Source organism: Ctenopharyngodon idella, chromosome 3 (assembly GCF_019924925.1).
Source record: "Ctenopharyngodon idella isolate HZGC_01 chromosome 3, HZGC01, whole genome shotgun sequence".
Taxonomy (NCBI): Eukaryota; Metazoa; Chordata; class Actinopteri; order Cypriniformes; family Xenocyprididae; genus Ctenopharyngodon; species Ctenopharyngodon idella.
The window spans coordinates 31656220-31678500 of NC_067222.1; the positions used below are offsets into that span (position 1 = coordinate 31656220).

General features: G+C 37.7%; 2 long non-coding RNA genes across 2 annotated transcripts in view; one reads left to right on the top strand and one right to left on the bottom strand.

Moving 5' to 3' along the window:
- Positions 1–2905: 2905 nt before the first annotated feature.
- LOC127509653 (uncharacterized) lies at positions 2906–5472 on the bottom strand. The gene is made up of 3 exons (XR_007929338.1): positions 4100–5472; positions 3494–3683; positions 2906–3102 (listed from the first exon to the last, which is right to left on the bottom strand). It is a non-coding gene; the product is annotated as an uncharacterized LOC127509653 (long non-coding RNA).
- A 541-nt stretch (positions 5473–6013) lies between these two features.
- Positions 6014–22281, top strand: part of LOC127509640 (uncharacterized) — a 160855-nt gene continuing 144587 nt past the window's right edge. The window contains exon 1 of the long non-coding RNA XR_007929325.1: positions 6014–6127. This is a non-coding gene — a long non-coding RNA (uncharacterized LOC127509640). The remainder of the gene's footprint in view (positions 6128–22281) is intronic.

Below are 22281 nucleotides of genomic sequence, written 5' to 3' on the forward strand. Positions count from 1 at the left end.
TTCTTCGATCCAGACGGACTAGTTTGCATTAGTGGTGGGGGAGAGCAGTGACTCTTTCTGCAGGGTAACACCAGTACACCATTACACCAGTAGGTGGCAACAAGTGACTGTGTTTATGTGTGGCTTAAGAAATATCTTCGTCGATACAGCGAAAATAAGCAAAGTATTTTGTATCTTAAATGTAAGTTACTCAATTTAACTTAATGTTTATCAAACTATTGTATAAAAAGCACATCTGTGATTCAGTGCCGAGCAGTGACTTTTTTAACCGGGTATGCTGGGTGGTGCGTCTAGGTGCCGCTAGTGTCACACAAACAACATACTTCACCTTTAAATGTATCAGTTTAGGACACAGATCTAAATCAGACACTACAAATAAATAACACCATGGCGTCAATTTAAATGTATGCCAGAAGTACTTTTGAAATTAATAATTAAAAATAAGCACCCTATTATAAATAAAAAATAAAATGTAATTATAATAATATAAGTAGGCTATAATAAATAAAAATATCAGTATTCTTTAAAAAATAAGTTGAAATTATGACTGATGACTTTAACAAATGCACAGACTATCGATTAACATCCTCTGATAGGCCTAGTTACAGTAGGACTGTCTTAAACAATTTATACGTTTTTGTTAAAAAAAAAATCCCTATGGAGAAAATTAAATACTATGACAATAGTTTTAGTTATGATTTTTTTCCCCATATTTGGTTAAGTCTAGTTAGTTTTGTATCAAATACAACATGATTTTCGGTGATCGAGATCTGGCTGCAGCTCATTTTTCCTCTTATTCCAGCTTATTCTGCCATGTAATCCGCCATAGGCCAGCAAACCAATGATAATGCGAGACAATGATGACGTTCCATAACAAAAGCACGAAGGCACAAAAGCTGCTGTAGATCAGCTTACCCGGAAGTCTCCGTAACTGGCAGATTTAAAGAAAATTACCGTAGTTTGGCAAATAAATAAATTACTGACAGTTACATACGCACGACCATGTAACTTTATAATACACCTCAAACAAGGGATTTAATAGTAATTTATAATGTTAATATTAATTGCTGAGTCCACGAATGGCTTGTGCAGAGCATTCGCAGCTTATGAACCGCACACCACGTCTGTGATTACTAATAATAGTTGTGCTGATAACAACAGCCCTCTTGCTTGTGTAATATTGTTTAGTTAGTATTTATATGAGCGTGTTTTTTTGATGGCCGAGGGAAGCTTACAGTAGGCTAGCCTATATGTCGCTGTGATTCTGATTCAGTAAAATGCAGTCATGAGCCTCTGCAGGTCAAATAATGGCCTAGACCTGAACGTAGTGTATCACAGCATAAGCACAATTCTACAAACACAAAAGGGGCAAGACTTGGATACCAGTGAAATTTAAAATTGCCCTTTTAAAATTACTATACCTTAAAATGTTAGAATGAGCTTTATAATTGAATATTTCTATGTGATATGTGAATGAGGAAGTGTTTTTTGTATTGCTTTGACTCTGAACTCATTCACAGTGACTCTCCAGCACAGTAATAGACAGCAGTGTCTTCAGTCTTGAGGCTGTTCATCTGCAGGTACAGTTGACTGCTGGAGTCATCTCTGGACACTGTGAACCTTCCCTGGACTGACTGGGAATAGCTTATAGGAGAACTGGATGTGCTGATGTATGCAATCCACTCCAGTCCTTTTCCAGGGCTCTGTCTGATCCAACTTAGATAGAGACTGCTGAATGTAAATCCAGTTCCTGTACATGTAAGTTTATGAGACTCTCCTGGTTTTTTAACCACTGTGTCAGATTGAGTGAATGTCTGACATTCAGTACCTGTGGAAAAAGAAGCAATATTAAATGTTAGAAAGATGTTATGATGTTAAATTTTTGCACTCTTAATGATTATCCTACACAGTGACTCACGTGGTAAAACTGCCAGAGTTACAAATATAAGAAACTTTTTAAACATGGTGTATTTAAGTTTAAACCAGAAAGACAGACTTTGTTCCTAGAGTTCAGATGTCTGTTCAGATCACAAAGATTGACACATTTAAAGAAGGAAGGTGATTTGCATATATTAAAATCAGAGAACTGATGGTATGAAAGGCTGACGTATGTTTGGTCCAGATTTAGATTTTAATGGTTAATGTTTTAGATCTTTATAAACAGATCGTTATTTTTCTATTATTAGAGATAAAAACAATTTTTTGTGTATTGTATTATTTTTAATTTTTAATTCTTTAATGGGTTTTAATGTAATTGCTTTTAATTATAATATGAAATTCAGATATGAATAATATAAAATATGATATTAGAAGAAAAATATGTCTACAGTTATTAAATAACACAACACTGAATGTTTTAAACCACTAAAAAACAATGTAGAAAAATAAAATATAAGACAATATCAATTCAAGTGATGCATTACTGCCATCTATTGGTGTTTGGCCAATACTGTTGTAAGACTCACAGATTAAAGTGCTTCAGTTCATTGACAGACACAGATCTGTGCTGTTGAAACAGTCGCTAAAAACTCTAACACAGGGTCAAAACAAAGACATAAAAATCATTTAAACTTTCCTTCGAGTCTGGCTTAGGCAATCTTAAAGAAAGCAAAGCCAATGTTGTGAGACAGATAGAAGAGATTATTGATTTTATTGACTTTCTATTGAAACATATAATACTTTATCTGTAAATCTGTTCTTCTGTAAATCTGTTATCTGTTTTTATAAAACTTGATGACCCTAACTGAAATGAATACCCTAATGTATATGATACAATGTTTGCTATTTGCGTCTGTCACTGTGATTCTCTGGAACAATAATACACAGCTGTGTCTTGAGCTTGAATATCATTTCCCTGCAGTGTTATTGTGTTACTGGAGGTGTCTCTGCTGATGCTGAACTTGCTTTTCAGTGAATCCTTGTAGTATAAGCCTCCACCAGAGCCAATCAATCCAATCCACTCCAGAGCTTTTCCTGCAGGCTGACGAATCCAGGCTGTACTATAACTAGTAACTGAATATGAGATTTTACAGTTGATAGTTAGAGTGGCATCAGGACAGACAGTCAGAGACTCAGACTGAGTGAGTTCATATAAATGAATACCTGTTAAAAAAAAAATAAAAAGTCATTAATGATTATTAAAAGGCTTCATCAAAACCTGAACAAATGATGTTCAGAAAAACGGCTTACAGTTTACATTTGCCAGAAGCAAGACTAAAACTGCAGAGAACATTGTGTAGTTTTCAGGACAGATTGAATGAAAAGGAGCGGTTCTTCCCTCCTTCTAGAGATCAGATGAACTGACTCATGTCCACTGGTTATATATGAAGCAAAAGATTTGCATAAAGACATGTATCAGTGGTTGTTGTTTTACATATATTAGCTTTTAATTTAGTTTAATTACATTAAAATTATAATTTTCAAAAACAAAAGTGTAGTGATTTTTACTTTCGCCCATCCAAAGATGCGAAGTAAAATAGGGATTGGTACTCACGTCACCACTGACGTTGTAATTTTTGGATCACACGTCTCTTAAGGTGTGGTTATGAGTACATCAGGTGACCACTTCCCTCCTTTTCCTAGTTCAGGGCACCAGTCAAGGTCTTTACTGTTGCAGTATGAGAACACTCTCAACAGGGGCTTTCATTCATTTGGAATTAATGTAAAGTGGTCAGCTGATTTATCTGAAAGATTGGTGAGATTGCTAACTTGTAGAGCCTTTTCTGTATTATCAGCACAAGGAAGACACAAGTGTAATAAAATAAATTTTATAAACAAAAGATAAACAAGAATAACTAACACAACTACTAAATGAATACCATGAATGATAAAGGAATAAAGTGCATAAGATACATAAAATACAAGTGATTAAGTTGGTGTGGCTATGGAAGAGTTACGTTATCTTATGGAAAGATAAACTGTTTCTCTGAAAAATAGTAAGGCGGAGAACCTTATTATGCACTAAACAAATAAACGAAAGATTATTTGTTATTAACTAACATCAGCTATATTACATCTAATGGGAATTAGGAAATTATATACTGATAATATACAACAATGCCAAGGTCTCTGGAAAGAGGTTTGGTTAAGTGATATTTACATTCCACGTGGTTGAGTCCGATGACGGTGACGTCTTCCACTGGTTGTGCTGGGTGACAATGCAGTGGGGAGAGGAGCCAGAATCTGTTTCAACAGTCTTGAACACGAAGCTCTGTGGGATGCTGATCTCCTGGAGCACCAAAGGGTCCTAAAATCTGGAACATGCAGATGAGGCCCTGGTGTAGGTGCAGAAGGTCCTTAACAATCTGGAACACGCAGACGAAGGTACCTTGGAGTGAAGGTTTGCTCTCCTGAGCTTAACCTTGTTGCAGATGTCGTTACTGTCTCGCTGGACGGAAACTCTGAATGTAGTGTTTGTTAATGTCTCTTTCCTCACAGGCTGGAGGCTCAGAACGTGGTCGTCTCTGTTGCTGCCTCGCCAGCTGTAGACTCAGATCATGGGATCTGTTGTTGTCTCTCTGGACGAACCAGAGGCTCAGAACGAGAATGTATCTGTCAATGTCTATCCCCGTGCAGGACAGACTCAGAACGGTATATCTGTTAATGTCTCACTCCTTACAGAGTTGAGACCCAGAACAGTATATCTGTTATGTCTTTCCCCTTTGAAGGGCAGACTCAGAACAAGGAATGTCTGTTGAAAGGGTACCTTTATCCCTTTCTGATGAGGAGGAGATTGCAATTTGGTGCTTCTCCATTCGAGTGCTGTGATTGGCTGCTGGCATCAGAGGGGACACACACAGTGTGGCCCACCCTTCTTTGCCCTGTGGAACTCATTTGCATAAAGCACAAAGTTGGAAGTCTTTACAGTGTCTTTAAAGTTTACCAATGCATTTCTCACTTTCCAAACCACCACCAGAATACCTTTGGCAATATTCTAAACAAATAGAGACTAAACATGATGGAAGAAGATTGAACTGTCAATTGTACATTAACAGCTGAATTTGTGTCAGATGTTTCACTACAAACAGCTGAGAATACTTATTCCTGTGAATAAGTATGAAATGGATGTGTAGTTTGCATCAGTTCTAAGGTTTTCAAACATAGTTTTGAATGGCTTTGGATGGATCTTTGTGATCTCTCTTTGTTTCACCCATTGCTGCTGAGGTCCCGAGGAATTTTTATGGCAGTCTCTGGCCAACCTTAGGAAGTAGTCTCTAGATGGGTGAAGGGCAGAAACTGCATGTGGACCAATGAGAAGTCCTGTCCTTCCCAGGCTTGGTACAAGAGGTCTTCTTCTTGCCCTCTAAGAGAGGTCTGGATGTTGTCCTTACATCTTTATCTGATGGCGTTGGACAGTTTGTTTGTGTTAGTCCACCAAGATCCAATCAAAATGTAGCAAACCTTTGTCCGCTGTTACGGACAGAGAGGGGCCCGGCCATAAACTGGGCCCTGGAATGTGCTGTTCACTACAAAAGTTTGTAGAATATCAGTAGAATCATTTTGAGCTGTTTTAACCTGGATACACATTTTGAATTTTGTCTATTAACATAAAATTATTATGTTTCTACTCCACACACAAACAGAACAAGCACTTCAGTTCATTGGCTGACACAGATCTGTGGATGAGACCCTTAATGCTGCTCAATCAGTGGCTGAAAACTCCAATCGCACCTCTGAGACAACAGTAACACTGGGTCAAAACAAGCTCAAAACTGAACTTTACTGACCAACAGACTTTATAACCTGTAGGTGATGAAGAGGTGATGCATTTTATTGACTTTCTATAAGAACAAATCTATTCATTTTATAACTTGTTACTTTCTTAGTTTTTTAATGATAATTATTTTTGCAAATTATGTTTTATTTGTTGTTTTTCTAACTGATTCAGTGCACAATAATTTTAATGTCATCAAATGAATATCAGCTGTGAATGATGAACATTTAATGATTATTGGTGGGAAAAAACTTTTGAGGACAAAACATGATAAACAGCTAATGTGTGTATATGATGATGTTTTTGTACAGGGAGGCTGTTTGCGTCTGTCACTGTGATTCTCTGGCACAATAATACACAGCTGTGTCTTGAGCTTGCATATTATTTCCCTGCAGTGTTATTGTGTTACTGGAGGTGTCTCGGGTGATGCTGAACTTGCTTTTCAGGGAATCTTTGTAGGCTAAGTCTCCATCATACCAGATCAATCCAATCCATTCCAGAGCTTTTCCTGCAGGCTGACGAATCCAGGCTGTACTAGAGATAGTAACTGAATATGAGACTTTACAGTTGATAGTTAGAGTGGCATCAGGATGGACAGTCAGAGACTCAGGCTGAGTGAGTTCCTCTGAATGAATACCTTGTATCAAATGAAATAATACCTGTTAGTAAAATAGCATGAAGTTTAAAGATGGTTAACAAGCTTTTTAGCAACAAAATGACACAGAAAAGTAGACTAAACTTACAGGATACTACTGCCAGAAGCAACACTAAAGATGAAGAGATCATGGTGTGTTTCACAGCACAGTTTGTTCTTCTCTCCCTCTAGTGATCAGATGAATGTATAAACTGACTCATGTCTGGTGTTTAAATATGCAACAGAAGATTTACATAAACACACAGAGCTAATAATCAACTCCACATGCTAAAAAATAATTATGTTGTGGTTCACATAATTTATTGCTTTCATTAGAGAATTTTATGACATCAAGCTTATGTTTTGTCACATTTTTTTTTTTTTTTTTTCTGGACATTTTATATAATTTTCTTCTCCATCTAATTTAACTCTTTTTCAGGGGTTGATATAACTTTTATTGGCTTATTGGAAAGCAACAAAAGCAGTAGGTCAGTAATCACGGTTCTGTTGGACCTGCATCAGAAAGTCTAAAGGCCTCGCTTTTGCCTGTAATAATGAAGCAAACTTGTGAACTCAGAAAATGTTACTCAGAAAAAAAAAAAAAAAAGACAGAAAAGAAAAAAAATCACTTGGATTAGGATACGATTCATATGCATTTTTATATTCATATAGATGATATATAGAAGTTTTTTTTTTTTTTTAATTATAATTTAATTTTTGTTTTAGAACTGCTTGTAGTTTCATGCACAGCAAGATGCTGATATTCATTATTATATTATGCCCTTGTAGAGTCACTTTCACTTGTAGACTCCTGGAACAGTTTTTTGTTACCAGAAACACTTTTTAGTTTGTCACTGTAAAATGTGTAGCCACACTAAATATCAAAAAACATGTGTTGTGGTAAAAGAGTCAGATATGCCTTTGTGCTGTGTGATGTTAGAGCTTGTATAGTGTACTTCATTGTAAATTTAACTATGATATAATGATCTACATAAAAAATAGAGATTTTTTAAATAACTAGCAATGTATTTAGGGCCCTGAAGTTCCCTTTGTAGGTTGGCTAGAACGATATTTGGGAAGTACCGTTTCGGTCTACTTATGCGTGCGTTGGTTTTGCTTATTGTAAATTAACTGATGAGACCACCCCTCATTTCAGCTTTTAAAATAGCATTGTATCGACTGAGTTGGCTTCCTCCCAGAATGGGAGTGGTTGTGAGGCCACTGCTCTGTCCAAGACTGGCCCTCCTCAGGCTGCCTTGATAGCCACCTCAGGGTAGAGTAGCTTGTCTCCTCTCATACAACGTTTGGAGAATTATTAAGAGACGAGCGCTTGAACTTCAGGCCCACAGAGCCACCTGACATTGTTACCTGGGTTAGCATCACTCTGATAGGCAGCTAAGGCTTTTTATGGTAGATTCAGGCCACCTTAGTGGTTATTCAGGTTGAATGAATTTGCCTCCTCTCAATCTTAAGAATCGTCCTTACAGGCTGTTGCTCTTATGAGCCCCAAATGCAAAACACTTTTACAGAAAAAAAACATTGTTTTATATATCCTGAGTTGTTACTAACAAAACACATTTACTGTAAAATGTGAATCTCTTGTATTTAACCAGAAAAAGCACACATGGATGAATGAATGTAACTATATGCAACTGCCTCTGAAATAAAGCAACATGTAGCATAACACCAACGTTTTCTGGCTCATCCTGGACTGAAGCACAGGCTCTACTCTTCAGCACAATGGTGACCCACAAAACACACGATACAGAAACCCTTTAAATCCCAACAGAACATGAAACACTAACAGATCTCTCAAGATCTCAGCATCTTCACTTATTACAATCCAGACTTTATTTCATACTAAAGTTCTTATTGAGAATTAACAGAGGTTTAGATGTTGATGTTTTATTGAATAAAATAATAAAGTTTGAAGTCACCATTCTGGTGGTCAGTGCTTGCTTTAGTTGGGCTCTTGACCCTTGACTCTTTAACACAAGTATTTATCTGGCTGCTTTAACTGTGCGTTTCTAATACATGTTTGTTATAGCAAAAATAAAATAAAAAAAAACAAGAAAAACTCTGGTCAGATGATGTTGATCACTTTTTAAGTGATGGTGTAGTCATCATGGAGTGGTCTGACTCACTGATGCCAGAGTCTAGTCTCTGACTAAATTGTTTAATATTAGTTGTAATTTAACATGCCAATACTACTAAAGTGATACTATAAACAACTTTATAAAATCATTATGCAGAAAATGTTTTGTCGAGGTCGTGCAGACTCAAACAGACATCAAGAATCAGCGTATGAATCTCAACAATGGTGACAAAAAAAAAAAAAAAAAATCAGATCAACTCACAACGTCACAAAACAAGCTACTAATGTCACAAAAAAGCTTTGTTGATTGTCACCATTGTTGAGATTCATATGTTGATTATTGATGTCTCCCCTATACAAAAAAAAAAATAAAAAAATAAAATAAAATGGCTAGAAACTTTTTCTGCATAATGACTTGAGTCAGAATACCAGGTTATCATAATAAGATTCCAAAATATCACAAGGTTACAGTAAATCATATGAAATGAACATACTCAGAAATTTGACACTGTGATATTAGTGAATCAGGCCACTTCAAGATAACTACATAATCAATAAGCAGCCAAAAATCATCTGATCAGAGTTTTTCCCTCCTCTTTTTACCATAACAACACACGTTAGAAACACAACTAAAGCAGTCAGAGAAAAAACTAACATGAAGAAAGTCAAGGGTCCAGAGCTCAAATAAAGCAAACGCTTACCTCCACAATGGTGACATCAAACTTTTTTTTTTTTTTTTTTTCAATAAAACATCAACATCTAAATCTTTGTTAATTGTCAATAAGAACCTTTGTATAAAAGAAATAAAATCTAGACTGTAATAAGTGAAGATGCTGAGATCTTGAGAGATCTGTTAGCGTTTAATGTTCTGTTGCTGTCAGTCATTTGAATCAAATCAGGAAATACCTGTAAAATAAAAGTATTTTTTAACATTTAAAGAAAATTTTTGTTAAAGTTTTTTGCACTTTATTTAAATTAGGATATTTTACTTTAATTCTACAGGGTTTTTTGGCTTCCATTCATTTGACCGATTTATCATTTAACTGTTTTGTTACTGTTTAATTACTGAATATTTTTGTAATTTTACATACATTTGTTTGTAATTTAAGAAAACAGAAAAAAATACTGTATAAAAAATACAGTAAATTTTCTGTAAAAAATATGTGAATTACTGTAATTTTTCATTAATGTCATAATACATAAAATAACAGAGTTGATAATTTACATACATTGTTTGTAATTTTACGGAGTTTTGAGTATAATTTAAAATAAAAGAAAATGACCGTAAAAAAAATCATGTTTTTTTTTTTTTTTTACAGTGTAGTATAGGTAATGGACTTGAGTCGCAGGCCATTGAAAGGCCTCCCTGGTGCAGTTGTCTCCTGGGTGGTGTTAGGTCCCTTTCACTTGCCCCAGCTGGCTTGGAGGCATCTGTCATGACAACTTTTCTCTTGAAACAGAGACCAGCATTATCCCATTCTGTTAAAAGTGGGATGACTTCCAAGGGACCAAGGCCTTGACGCAGCCGTGGGAGAGTGTGTTGGCCCATGTGGCACTCATGAGGTGGGACACAGCCTTTTAACCAAAGCTGGAGTGGTGGTCACATATGGAGCAGGCCCAGTGGAGCTACCGAGGAAGCTGCCACCATTAGGCCCAGTAGTTTTTGAAACCTCTCCAGGGGGAGAAGAGACCCCACCTTGAATGAGGCCTCAATGCTCCTGATTTTTGGGCGCACTCTTGTGAGAGCCAAGTCTGCATTAGTGCTGAGTTGAAGACCCAGGAATGAAATCCGTTGGCTGGGAAGCAGCGAACTCTTACCAAAGTTAACTCTGAATCCCAGATTCTCCAGAGTATGCGGATTCCAGTATGTCTCCAAGGGGGAAAGAGCCGTGTCTGCGCACTTTGCAAAAGTATGCAGAGTTTGAGAGAGAGTCCGAACAGAAGGACTGTATATTAGTATGCCATCCCCTCGAACACAAATCTCAAGAAGGTCTGTGAAAGGGGAATGTAATTATGAATTATGAAAGTAAGCATCTTTCAGATCCACCAATATAAACCAATCCCCGGGGCGAATCTGTGCAAGGATTTGTTTCATAGTTAACATTCTGAATGGGTGTCTCATAAGGGCACAATTCAGACGTCTCAGATCGAGAATGGGCCTGAGGCCGCCATCTTTCTTGAGGACATGGAAGTAGCAGCTGTAAAAGCCTGACTCTGTGCGACCTTGATCTGTTATCCCTAAAATCCAGCTCGACACTCCGGAGATAGACTATATTCACAGGCACGACATTTAAAGCAATGCCACTTGAAACTTGCACTTTTAAAGGGATAGTTCACCCAAGAATGAAAATCACCCATAATTTATTCAACCCCAAGCCATCCTAGGTGTATATGACTTTCTTCTTTCAGCCAAACACACTCAGAGTTATATTAAAACTATCCTGGCTCTTCTACACTTTATAATGGGAGTGATAGGAGGATGAGATTTTGAAGCGCAAAAAAGTGCAAGACCAGGAGACTTGGATGTATCTTCAACAGGATTCTTTATTAAGAATGTGCTGTTTGGTCGCTGCAGTCATCAAGTCTGAGTAAGTCAGGCATACATTGTATTTTATAGGCATTCAGTGGGCAGTCCTTATTCTTATTGGCCTTATAGCCAGAGGTGAAACAGGTGAGAAAAGGGACCCCTAATTGTGAGATCAAACAGACTTTATTTACATCAAATGGCCTGAAGGCTTGTGAGCACCAGCATGCCTGGATTCTATAGAAGCACAACCTGATGACAACTAAAGCATTTACACACAGTTCGACTCTCTGAATATCAAAGACCCCAACCATCAACAGCTGAATTCAGCATCACAAACACGCTCAGCAGCAAAACACACACACTGAACTTTACAAGCATCTAAGCAGCCATCTAAAAGAGAAAACCATTCCACAAATTCCAAATCGACAACAGCATCACATATTTGCCCAGAAATAATGGTAAATAAGCCTTACCTAAGCAGAAAAACTTTTTTCTAGACTTTGTGCAAGCAAAATTGTTAATTAATGCTGCCTTCACGTGCTGTCGGAATTATCGTAAATACGAGCTTCCTAGGTAAAAAATGCACATGAACATATGTAATCATTTGAAGCATATTGTATGTTTCATACATAGCGAAAATTGCCTGCATTTGACCGAAATTACAGAATCGTCAGCCACCGGACTATCTAGATAGCACTGTGAATGTTTATGGTTGTCAGTGCATGGGACACTACATAGGCCTATAATTTTGGTTTTAATAAGATTTTCCCAATAAATAGGCAAGAATAAACCTGGTGTCCTCCATGCAGTGGCATGCACAGACCTCCGCGAGGTCACGACTTCTTAAGTGGGAATTATGAAATTTCCGATAGCATGTAAAGGCAGCATATTCTGGTGAATGATTTTTCGAAAAAAACTTAATATTGCAGGTACTTTTTAAAGGTGGCGATGTGTCGTGACATTTTCTCTTTTTTTAATTTACATTTCGCACAACCACTAAGCTTATGCTCCCTATCCATTTTGAGTGACTCTGACTGGGAGGGGGTAAATACACTGTGACCTGACCCAATCGCAATTCTTTATATGCATATTTTTTATATTCTCTCTGTATATATTGTATCATTAACTGTTTTGTATCCGTATCTTTCAAGCTATATAATATATATATACAGGTGCTGGTCATATAATTAGAATATCAACAAAAAGTTGATTTATTTCACTAATTCCATTCAAAAAGTGAAACTTGTATATTATATTCATTCATTACACACAGACTGATATATTTCAAATGTTTATTTCTTTTAATTTTGATGATTATAACTGACAACTAAGGAAAATCCCAAATTCAGTATCTCAGAAAATTAGAATATTGTGAAAAGGTTCAATATTGAAGACACCTGGTGCCACACTCTAATCAAATAATTAATTTTAAACACCTGCAAAAGCCTTTAAATGGTCTCTCAGTCTAGTTCTGTAGGCTACACAATCATGGGGAAGACTGCTGACTTGACAGTTGTCCAAAAGACGACCATTGACACCTTGCACAAGGAGGGCAAGACACAAAAGGTCATTGCAAAAGAGGCTGGCTGTTCACAGAGCTCTGTGTCCAAGCACATTAATAGAGAGACGAAGGGAAGGAAAAGATGTGGTAGAAAAAAGTGTACAAGCAATAGGGATAACCGCACCCTGGAGAGGATTGTGAAACAAAACCCATTCAAAAATGTGGGGGAGATTCACAAAGAGTGGACTGCAGCTGGAGTCAGTGCTTCAAGAACCACTACGCACAGACGTGTGCAAGACATGGGTTTCAGCTGTCGCATTCCTTGTGTCAAGCCACTCTTGAACAACAGACAGCGTCAGAAGCGTCTCGCCTGGGCTAAAGACAAAAAGGACTGGACTGCTGCTGAGTGGTCCAAAGTTATGTTCTCTGATGAAAGTAAATTTTGCATTTCCTTTGGAAATCAGGGTCGCCGAGTCTGGAGGAAGAGAGGAGAGGCACACAATCCACGTTGCTTGAGGTCCAGTGTAAAGTTTCGACAGTCAGTGATGGTTTGGGGTGCCATGTCATCTGCTGGTGTTGGTCCACTGTGTTTTCTGAGGTCCAAGGTCAACGCAGCTGTATACCAGGACGTTTTAGAGCACTTCCTGCTTCCTGCTGCTGACCAACTTTATGGAGATGCAGATTTCATTTTCCAACAGGACTTGGCACCTGCACACAGTGCCAAAGCTACCAGTACCTGGTTTAAGGACCATGGTATCCCTGTTCTTAATTGGCCAGCAAACTCGCCTGACCTTAACCCCATAGAAAATCTATGGGGTATTGTGAAGAGGAAGATGCAATATGCCAGACTCAACAATGCAGAAGAGTTGAAGGCCACTATCAGAGCAACCTGGGCTCTTATAACACCTGAGCAGTGCCACAGACTGATCGACTCCATGCCACGCCGCATTGCTGCAGTAATTTAGGCAAAAGGAGCCCCAACTAAGTATTGAGTGCTGTACATGCTCATACTTTTCATGTTCATACTTTTCAGTTGGCCAAGATTTCTAAAAATCCTTTCTTTGTATCGGTCTTAAGTAATATTCTAATTTTCTGAGATACTGAATTTGGGATTTTCCTTAGTTGTTAGTTATAATCATCAAAATTAAAAGAAATAAACATTTGAAATATATCAGTCTGTGTGTAAATTTCACTTTTTGAATGGAATTAGTGAAATAAATCAACTTTTTGATGATATTCTAATTATATGACCAGCACCTGTATATAACATTATTTTTTTTTTAAAAAGTCTAGTCATTATCTTAATCACTTGGTGCCCCCCTATTGGCTGGTGCCCCAGGGCACTCGCCCAATCCCGTCTATGGATAATCCGGCCCTGGTTGCACTCATTCGTTTTTCGATTTAATATTGAAAGTAGAAAAATGATAAATAGATGCATTTATCTGGTTTTCATTTTTTTCAAAAACAAAACAAAAACCGAGAAAAGTTTAGAATGAGAATGAGAGAATGAGAATGAGCTTTATTGTCAGGTATGTTTACACATACTAGGAATCTGTTGTAGTGACAGAAGCTCCACAGTACAACAGAGTGACAGTGACAAGACAAGACACAGATAATAAAAAGAACAATATACAAATATACAGACAATGTGCAAAATAGCAAAAACAATATACAAATTAAAATAAATTAAAATAAGCAATTTACTATGTACAGATATGTTAGGTGTAAATTAGAAATGTAAATAAGTATGTGTGTTAAATAAATGAATGTATAATAGTGTGTGTGTGTGTGTGTGTGTGTGTGTGTGTGTGTTGTGTGTGTTCCTCGTTTATTGTCAAGTGTTCATGAGATGGATTGCCTGAGGGAAGAAACTGTTCCTGTGTCTGGTCGTTCTGGTGCTCAGGGCTCTGTAGCGTTGACCAGAATGCAACAGTTCAAAGAGGGAGTGTGCTGGATGTGAGGGGTCCAGAGTGATTTTGCCAGCCCTTTTCGCGCACTCTGGATAAGTCCAGGTCTTGGAGAGTGGGGAGGGTTGTACCAATGATTCGCTCAGCAGTCCGGACTATCTGACGTAGTCTTCTGAGGTCAGAATTGGTAGCTGAGCTGAACCAGACGGTAATTGAAGTGCATAGGACAGATTCAGTGATGGCAGAGTAGAACTGTTTCAGCAGTTCCTGTGGCTCAGTTGGCGGAGGAAGTACAGCCACTGTTAGGCCTTTTTCACAATGGAGTCTATGTGAATGTCCCACTTCAGGTCCTGAGATATGGTGTTGCCGAGGAACCTGAATGACTCCAGTTTTTACAGTGCTGTTCATGATGGTGAGTGGGGGGAGAGCAGGGGGTTTCTTCTGAAGTCCACGATCATCTCCACTGTTTTGAGCGTGTTCAGCTCCAGGTTAGTGTGACTGCACCAGACAGCCAGCTTTCTAACCTCCTGTCTGTAAGCAGACTCATCTCTGTGCCGGATGAAGCCGATGACTGTGGTGTCATCCGCAAACTTCAGGAGCTTGACAGAGAAGTCTTTAGAGGTGCAGTCGTTGGTGTAGAGAAAGAAGAGCAGTGGGGAGAGAACACAACCCTCAGGGGGGCCAGTGCTGATGGTGCAGGTGTTGGATGAGAATTTTCCCAGCCTCACTAGCTGCTGCCTGTCTGTCAGGAAGCTGGTGATCCACTGACAGACAGAGGTGGGCACTGAGAGCTGAGTTAGTTTGGGCAGGAGGAGGTTTGGGATGATAGTATTAAAAGCCGGGCTGAAGTCCACAAACAGGATCCTTACATAAGTCCCTGATTTATCCAGAAGCTGTAGGATGAAGTGCAGACCCATGTTTACTGCATCATCCACAGACCTGTTTGCTCGGTAAGCAAACTGCAACTATAGCTGTCCAACTATAAAAATCTGTGTGTCATGACCCACTGGACAGCGCAGAGGCTGCTTTAAGATTGTAGCGAAGCACAGACCAGTATCGATTTAAGAGTAAATGCGCAGCAATCATAAGTCAAGTCTAGTTGAGCTTTATTGTCATTCCGCTACATGTAGGGACATACAGTGAAATGAAATGTTGTGCCTCACAGGACCACGATGCTACATATTTAAACATAAATATAGACATACAACAAAAAAAGTAAAACAAGTATAAAGCTATACACAGCTAACCTAGTGAGAGAGTCTGACTATACATATACATATACACACAGTGCGTGCAGAATTATTAGGCACGTTGATTTTCTGATCATACTTTTTTCCAGGCACATCTTACCAATTCCAAACCACAGTAATCTTAATAACTACTATTAATTTTGTATTTAATAATTTATAAGTGATATATAATTGTTCATGAAGGCTGGAAATGAAAAACGTCTTACATTCAAGTGTGCAGAATTATTAGGTATGTTTTCTTTTACAGATAAAATGAGCCAAAAAAGAGATTTAACTCAGACTGAAAAGTCAAAAATTATTAAATGCCAATGAGAAGGGTGCAATACTAATGAAATACTAGAAATTGCAGTTAAGGCATGACCATTGGACAGTGAAATGCTCATTGGGTCAGCAGGGTCAGACAAAAACAGGTGGAGAAGAAAAGACACATGTTAACTGCAAAAGAATTAAGAATTAAGGTGAAGAATTAAGTGTGAAACCATCAGGAACCTTTTAGTCTCCAGCGCCACCATTTTCCAGAGTTGCAAACTACCTGGAGTCTCCAGAAGTGTAAGGTGTCTCAGAGACTTAGGTTAGGTAAAGAATCCTAAAAAATGAGCTAAAGCTAAAGTGTTGTAAAATACATGAAGACTGTTTTATAGGCTTTGTAGATTTGTGATGTTCCTGTGTCAAAACTTACCGGTCTGCAAAAAATAGCTTATAAATATCTCGTTATGCTACCTTATCATCAAATATTGGATTCAATCTTTTGGTCAGCTTGGTTTTTTTCTTTTTCTTTTTTTTTTTTTTTCAATTAGGAAAGGTTTTGTATTTATTTTAGGAACTGATCAATCATAGGCCTTATTTATCTGAGCTTATTTACCTAAAAAAAAAATTTTCTGGATAATTTTATCAGTTTTATATAAAATATAAAAAAAATGCACTGTTTATCACACTAGTGATCAACACAGGAGCTACAATAATCCACAACCATGTAAATCAAAAACATTTACAATACCAGACAATGAACAAAGGAAACTCAGCGCTTATATCCATGGCCCTGTCCCAAATAGCACCCTAAACCCTCACAGTCTTCCTCTGAGTCCGCACTTCCACGACGTAATGCCTCTTTGACTGCCGGGTAAAGTTCTCTGCGTAGCTCGCAGTCTTGCGGGCTCAGCTGAAGTGCGCATCGAGTGCGCATATCAGCCGCAAAGGGGGCGCTCACGAACACCCTTCTTTAAGCCTAAATAACGAATGGGACACCCTACGGTCTTGTGGACTTAACGGACACGCACATGCAGCGGCCATTGTAAGTCCACAAGACCGAAAGTGCACATGAAGTGTGCCATTTGGGACAGGGCCTATGTGGAGTAATCAGGGAGAACAGAAACAGGTGTGATGAACTAATAAACAACCTAGGAGAGTGACTAGGGAACTAAGGGTACATTTACACAACAACTAAAAAACAGAAAATTTTTCCTTTGCGTTTTTCACATATAGATGACAACACTGTAAAAATGGTCCCCATTCCCACGGATCTGCAAAAACAATTAAAAATGCTGTATGCCAGGCCAGTAGTTGGCAATGTCACTTTGTAAAGAAAAACTATGCACCTGTAGACTGAACACTTAATATGCATGCGCATGATGTCACCATTTTCACAAATTTGCGTTATTGTTTTCAAAAACTTGCACTTTCAAACGTGATTTCAAAAGTTTACATTTTCAGGCCCTTAAAACTCCTTTGTCATGTAAATAAATGGCAAAAAACATTTAAAACATCTGGTTTTAGTTTAAAACAATGTCATGTAAATGGCTCCAAGGAAAATGGGAACAGAATCTAAACAGAAACAGAGCATTCATGTGACACACAAAATCGAAAACAGATTTTGTGATGAAGCTACTCTAAGGCTGCTGCTGTATGAAGAATTATTTGTGTTTCTTCAGACTTTCAAAATTGTACAGTCTGTTTATTGGTAAAGAAAACAAAAGTTTAGTGAGTGATGCTCAAAACAGTCAACTGCTTGACAAGAGTGCCACCTCTTGAAAATACAACAATACATCTGGAGCATAAGTGAAGTCAACAGGAAAGGAGGTGGTTTTTGTAATGCTTTGACTCTGAACTCATTCACAGTGACTCTCTAGCACAGTAATACACAGCAGTGTCTTCAGTCTTGAGGCTGTTCATCTGCAGGTACAGTTGACTGCTGGAGTCATCTCTGGACACTGTGAACCTTCCCTGGACTGACTGGGAATAGTAGATCTGAGAACTGGATGTGCCAATAGTTGCAACCCATTCCAGTCCTTTACCGTGACCCTGTCTCACCACAGATGGCCAGGAGCTGCTGAATGTGAATCCAGAGCCAGTACAGACCAGCCGGAAAGATTCACCAGGTCTTTTAACCACAGCTTGAGACTGAGTGAAGGTCTGACAATGAATATCTGTGGAAGAGAGAGGAAAAAAGTGTAAATGTAAAAATGTAAAACTATAAAAATACCTGTTGTAGTGGGCTTTCTAAAATGAATTATACAAATATTATTGTTATTATTTAGAAATTAACAAACCATGTAAAAATAGTAATATCAGGATCGAACTGATCATTGTTGTCATTGCTGATTGATTCTCCTCTACAGGATCCACATAAAGTCAGTGAACACAGACACACAGAAATATACAGCACAGTTTTGCATAAACTCCTCCTCCAGTTTTTCAATGTTTATTTGTACCTATGTGTATGAAAAACAGAAATTTGTATAAATAAATAAAAGAAGATCATTATGCATAATGAAAAATCTAGTACCATAATGGTACTGGATAAAGTAAGCAAAAAAACAGATTTGTTGCAAAAATGTTTCACAACATATTTCAAAAAGTTTAAATGATTATGGCTAAATTATATTTTTAAAGCATTTTTTGGATGGATGGATGGATGGATGGATGGTCTCAATCCTGAATTTGTCTCTTGTGTTTTGTAAGGATTTTATTTTAAAATGTATTCACAGTTCCCATTTTTTCTGTGGTCCCTTACTGTGTACACTACAGAGTATTAGAGTAACACTGAAGCGGTGTTGAAGTTGATGAGATAATTAAGTGATTATTTAAGTTAAGTACTAATTGAGAATTAGTGATGAACACCTGCTGTTAACAGAATCACTGAAGGAAAAGAAACAACAAGAACAGAAAGCTAGAAAAATTGTGCTCTTGTGTTTTTGGTTATGTTTTGATTATAATTATCACCATGTAATGCTTGGTTCATTAAACTTGGTCCAGTGTCTAACCCATTATCATAAATGTTTTTTGTTTTTGTTTTAATTTTATATTGCCAACACTATGATACTCAAGCAGTGCAAAGCAATCAGTTAAGAAATTTTAAACTCATCATTTACCCAAAAAAAAAAAAAAAAAAAAAAAAACATTTGATCTATGGCATCACTTAGCCAAACAGAGACATTAAGAATCAGCGTATGAGTCTCAATGAGGGTGATAATCAACAAAAAAGATAAAAGAACATCAAACTCTGAACATCACAAAACACACTACTAAAAGTCATCACAAAAACAACAGCAAAAATAAAGGCAAACAGTAAGAATTAAAGAAAATAACCAGACAATCCAGTGACATAATTTATTCATGATGCAATGCATGCTGGGAGTCATGGATGATTTTTTGTACCCAGGATGCATTGCAATAAGAAGCTTTTGATTGTCACCATTGTTGAGATTTATACGCCAATTGTTGATGTCTGTGTGATTCAGTAGTTCAAAATATTTCGCGCGCAAACTGTTTTCAAATTTTTTCATATTATCTGGTTGCCACAACACTGATGGATTTCATGCTGTAAAATCACAAGGATGCAGTAATTTAAAAAGTTAATCTATCTAGATTAGACTCTGATGAGATTAATGAATCTGGCCAATAGCTAATGAGTTTGACCATTAATAAATAGCTAACCTCATCTGATCACATTTTCTTCTAGCTTTTTGCCACAACAAATGTGTTTTAAAGACAGTTACAGCAGCCAAAGAAAAACTAATGTTCATTAATCAAGAGTCAAGAGCCAAACTAAAGCAAACACTGATCTCCATCACTGATCACACCGGTGTGATCATATGCGATTTAATCATTTTCTGTTCTTGTTTCTCTTTTCTTCAGTGATTCTGCTTGTTAACAGCAGTGATTCTGCTTGTTCATCAGTGTCTGAATTCACACACGTGTTTTAATTCACTCTGTGAAGTGGACTATATTAGTGAACTAATGTAGGGAATAGTGAATGAGGGTACAGGTTGTGATTTAGAACACAGCCTCTGAGTGTTGACTTTGAGCACTGTTAATTCACGGTATATTCCTGTAGGCTACTTTCTTGAAAACGTCAAATATTACCCAGAATGCATTATTTTCTATGGTATATTACTGTTTTAATAGAAAACAGCATGTTACTTTTTACAGCAATTTTTTACAGTGTTCTTTAGGCAGAAAAAATTACAGTTGTTTGCAGTATGTTGTGAACCTGCACTTACCCTGTAATTACCGAGTTGAATTCCACCACAGAAATGGATAAGTTTGTGGAATAAATCTATTATGTTATAATGCATGCTTTTACACATATTTTCCTTTGATGATTTTGTGTACTCAGATCATGACTACAGGTGCTGGTCATATAATTAGAATATCATCAAAAAGTTGATTTATTTCACTAATTCCATTCAAAAAGTGAAACTTGTATATTATATTCATTCATTACACACAGACTGATATATTTCAAATGTTTATTTCTTTTAATTTTGATGATTATAACTGACAACTAAGGAAAATCCCAAATTCAGTATCTCAGAAAATTAGAATATTGTGAAAAGGTTCAATATTGAAGACACCTGGTGCCACACTCTAATCAGCTAATTAACTCAAAACACCTGCAAAGACCTTTAAATGGTCTCTCAGTCTAGTTCTGTAGGCTACACAATCATGGGGAAGACTGCTGACTTGACAGTTGTCCAAAAGACGACCATTGACACCTTGCACAAGGAGGGCAAGACACAAAAGGTCATTGCAAAAGAGGCTGGCTGTTCACAGAGCTCTGTGTCCAAGCACATTAATAGAGAGGCGAAGGGAAGGAAAAGATGTGGTAGAAAAAATGTACAAGCAATAAGGATAACCGCACCCTGGAGAGGATTGTGAAACAAAACCCATTCAAAAATGTGGAGGAGATTCACAAAGAGTGGACTGCAGCTGGAGTCAGTGCTTCAAGAACCACTACGCACAGACGTATGCAAGACATGGGTTTCAGCTGTCGCATTCCTTGTGTCAAGCCACTCTTGAACAACAGACAGCGTCAGAAGTGTCTCGCCTGGGCTAAAGACAAAAAGGACTGGACTGTTGCTGAGTGGTCCAAAGTTATGTTCTATGATGAAAGTAAATTTTGCATTTCCTTTGGAAATCAGGGTCCCAGAGTCTGGAGGAAGAGAGGAGAGGCACACAATCCACATTGCTTGAGGTCCAGTGTAAAGTTTCCACAGTCAGTGATGGTTTGGGGTGCCATGTCATCTGCTGGTGTTGGTCCACTGTGTTTTCTGAGGTCCAAGGTCAACGCAGCCGTATACCAGTAAGTTTTAGAGCACTTCCTGCTTCCTGCTGCTGACCAACTTTATGGAGATGCAGATTTCATTTTCCAACAGTACTTGGCACCTGCACACAGTGCCAAAGCTACCAGTACCTGGTTTAAGGACCATGGTATCCCTGTTCTTAATTGGCCAGCAAACTCGCCTGACCTTAACCCCATAGAAAATCTATGGGGTATTGTGAAGAGGAAGATGCGATATGCCAGACCCAACAATGCAGAAGAGCTGAAGGCCACTATCAGAGCAACCTGGGCTCTTATAACACCAGAGCAGTGCCACAGACTGATTGGCTCCATGCTACGCCGCATTGCTGCAGTAATTCAGGCAAAAGGAGCCCCAACTAAGTATTGAGTGCTGTACATGCTCATACTTTTCATGTTCATACTCTTCAGTTGGCCAAGATTTCTAAAAATACTGAATTTGGGATTTTCCTTAGTTGTCAGTTATAATCATCAAAATTAAAAGAAATAAACATTTGAAATATATCAGTCTGTGTGTAATGAATGAATATAATATACAAGTTTCACTTTTTGAATGGAATTAGTGAAATAAATCAACTTTTTGATGATATTCTAATTATATGACCAGCACCTGTATAGTGTTGCTAGTCCTACTTGTGTATGGCTTTGTGGCTGTAGCTAAAAAGACACAAAGTTTTACCATCCAGAATGAAAAAAAAGGTCACAAGGTTTTCACACCACAAAGGTGGGGGTTAATGGAAACTAACACCACACATTTAGAGCAACACAAGAGAACGCATGCAATAGAAGAGAACACATGAACACAAGCAATAAAAGGACGCAGAAGTTTATGAATGACTCTTTGATTCATTTTTGTGAACAGGGTGGAGCATCAAAACATATACCAGATTCCCTTACAAGATTCTGCCAGAGAAACTGTGGCAGTTTAAATGAATAACTTCTCAGAGTCAGATAATGGGGGGGGTTACACCTAAAGTCATCTTTGTGAGGGTGAAATTTAAAGGAAAAGACCACATGTGCTGCTCTGTGTTCAACATCATGTTTTGTAACTGCTTGTGTCTGGGTCTCGCTGCTTT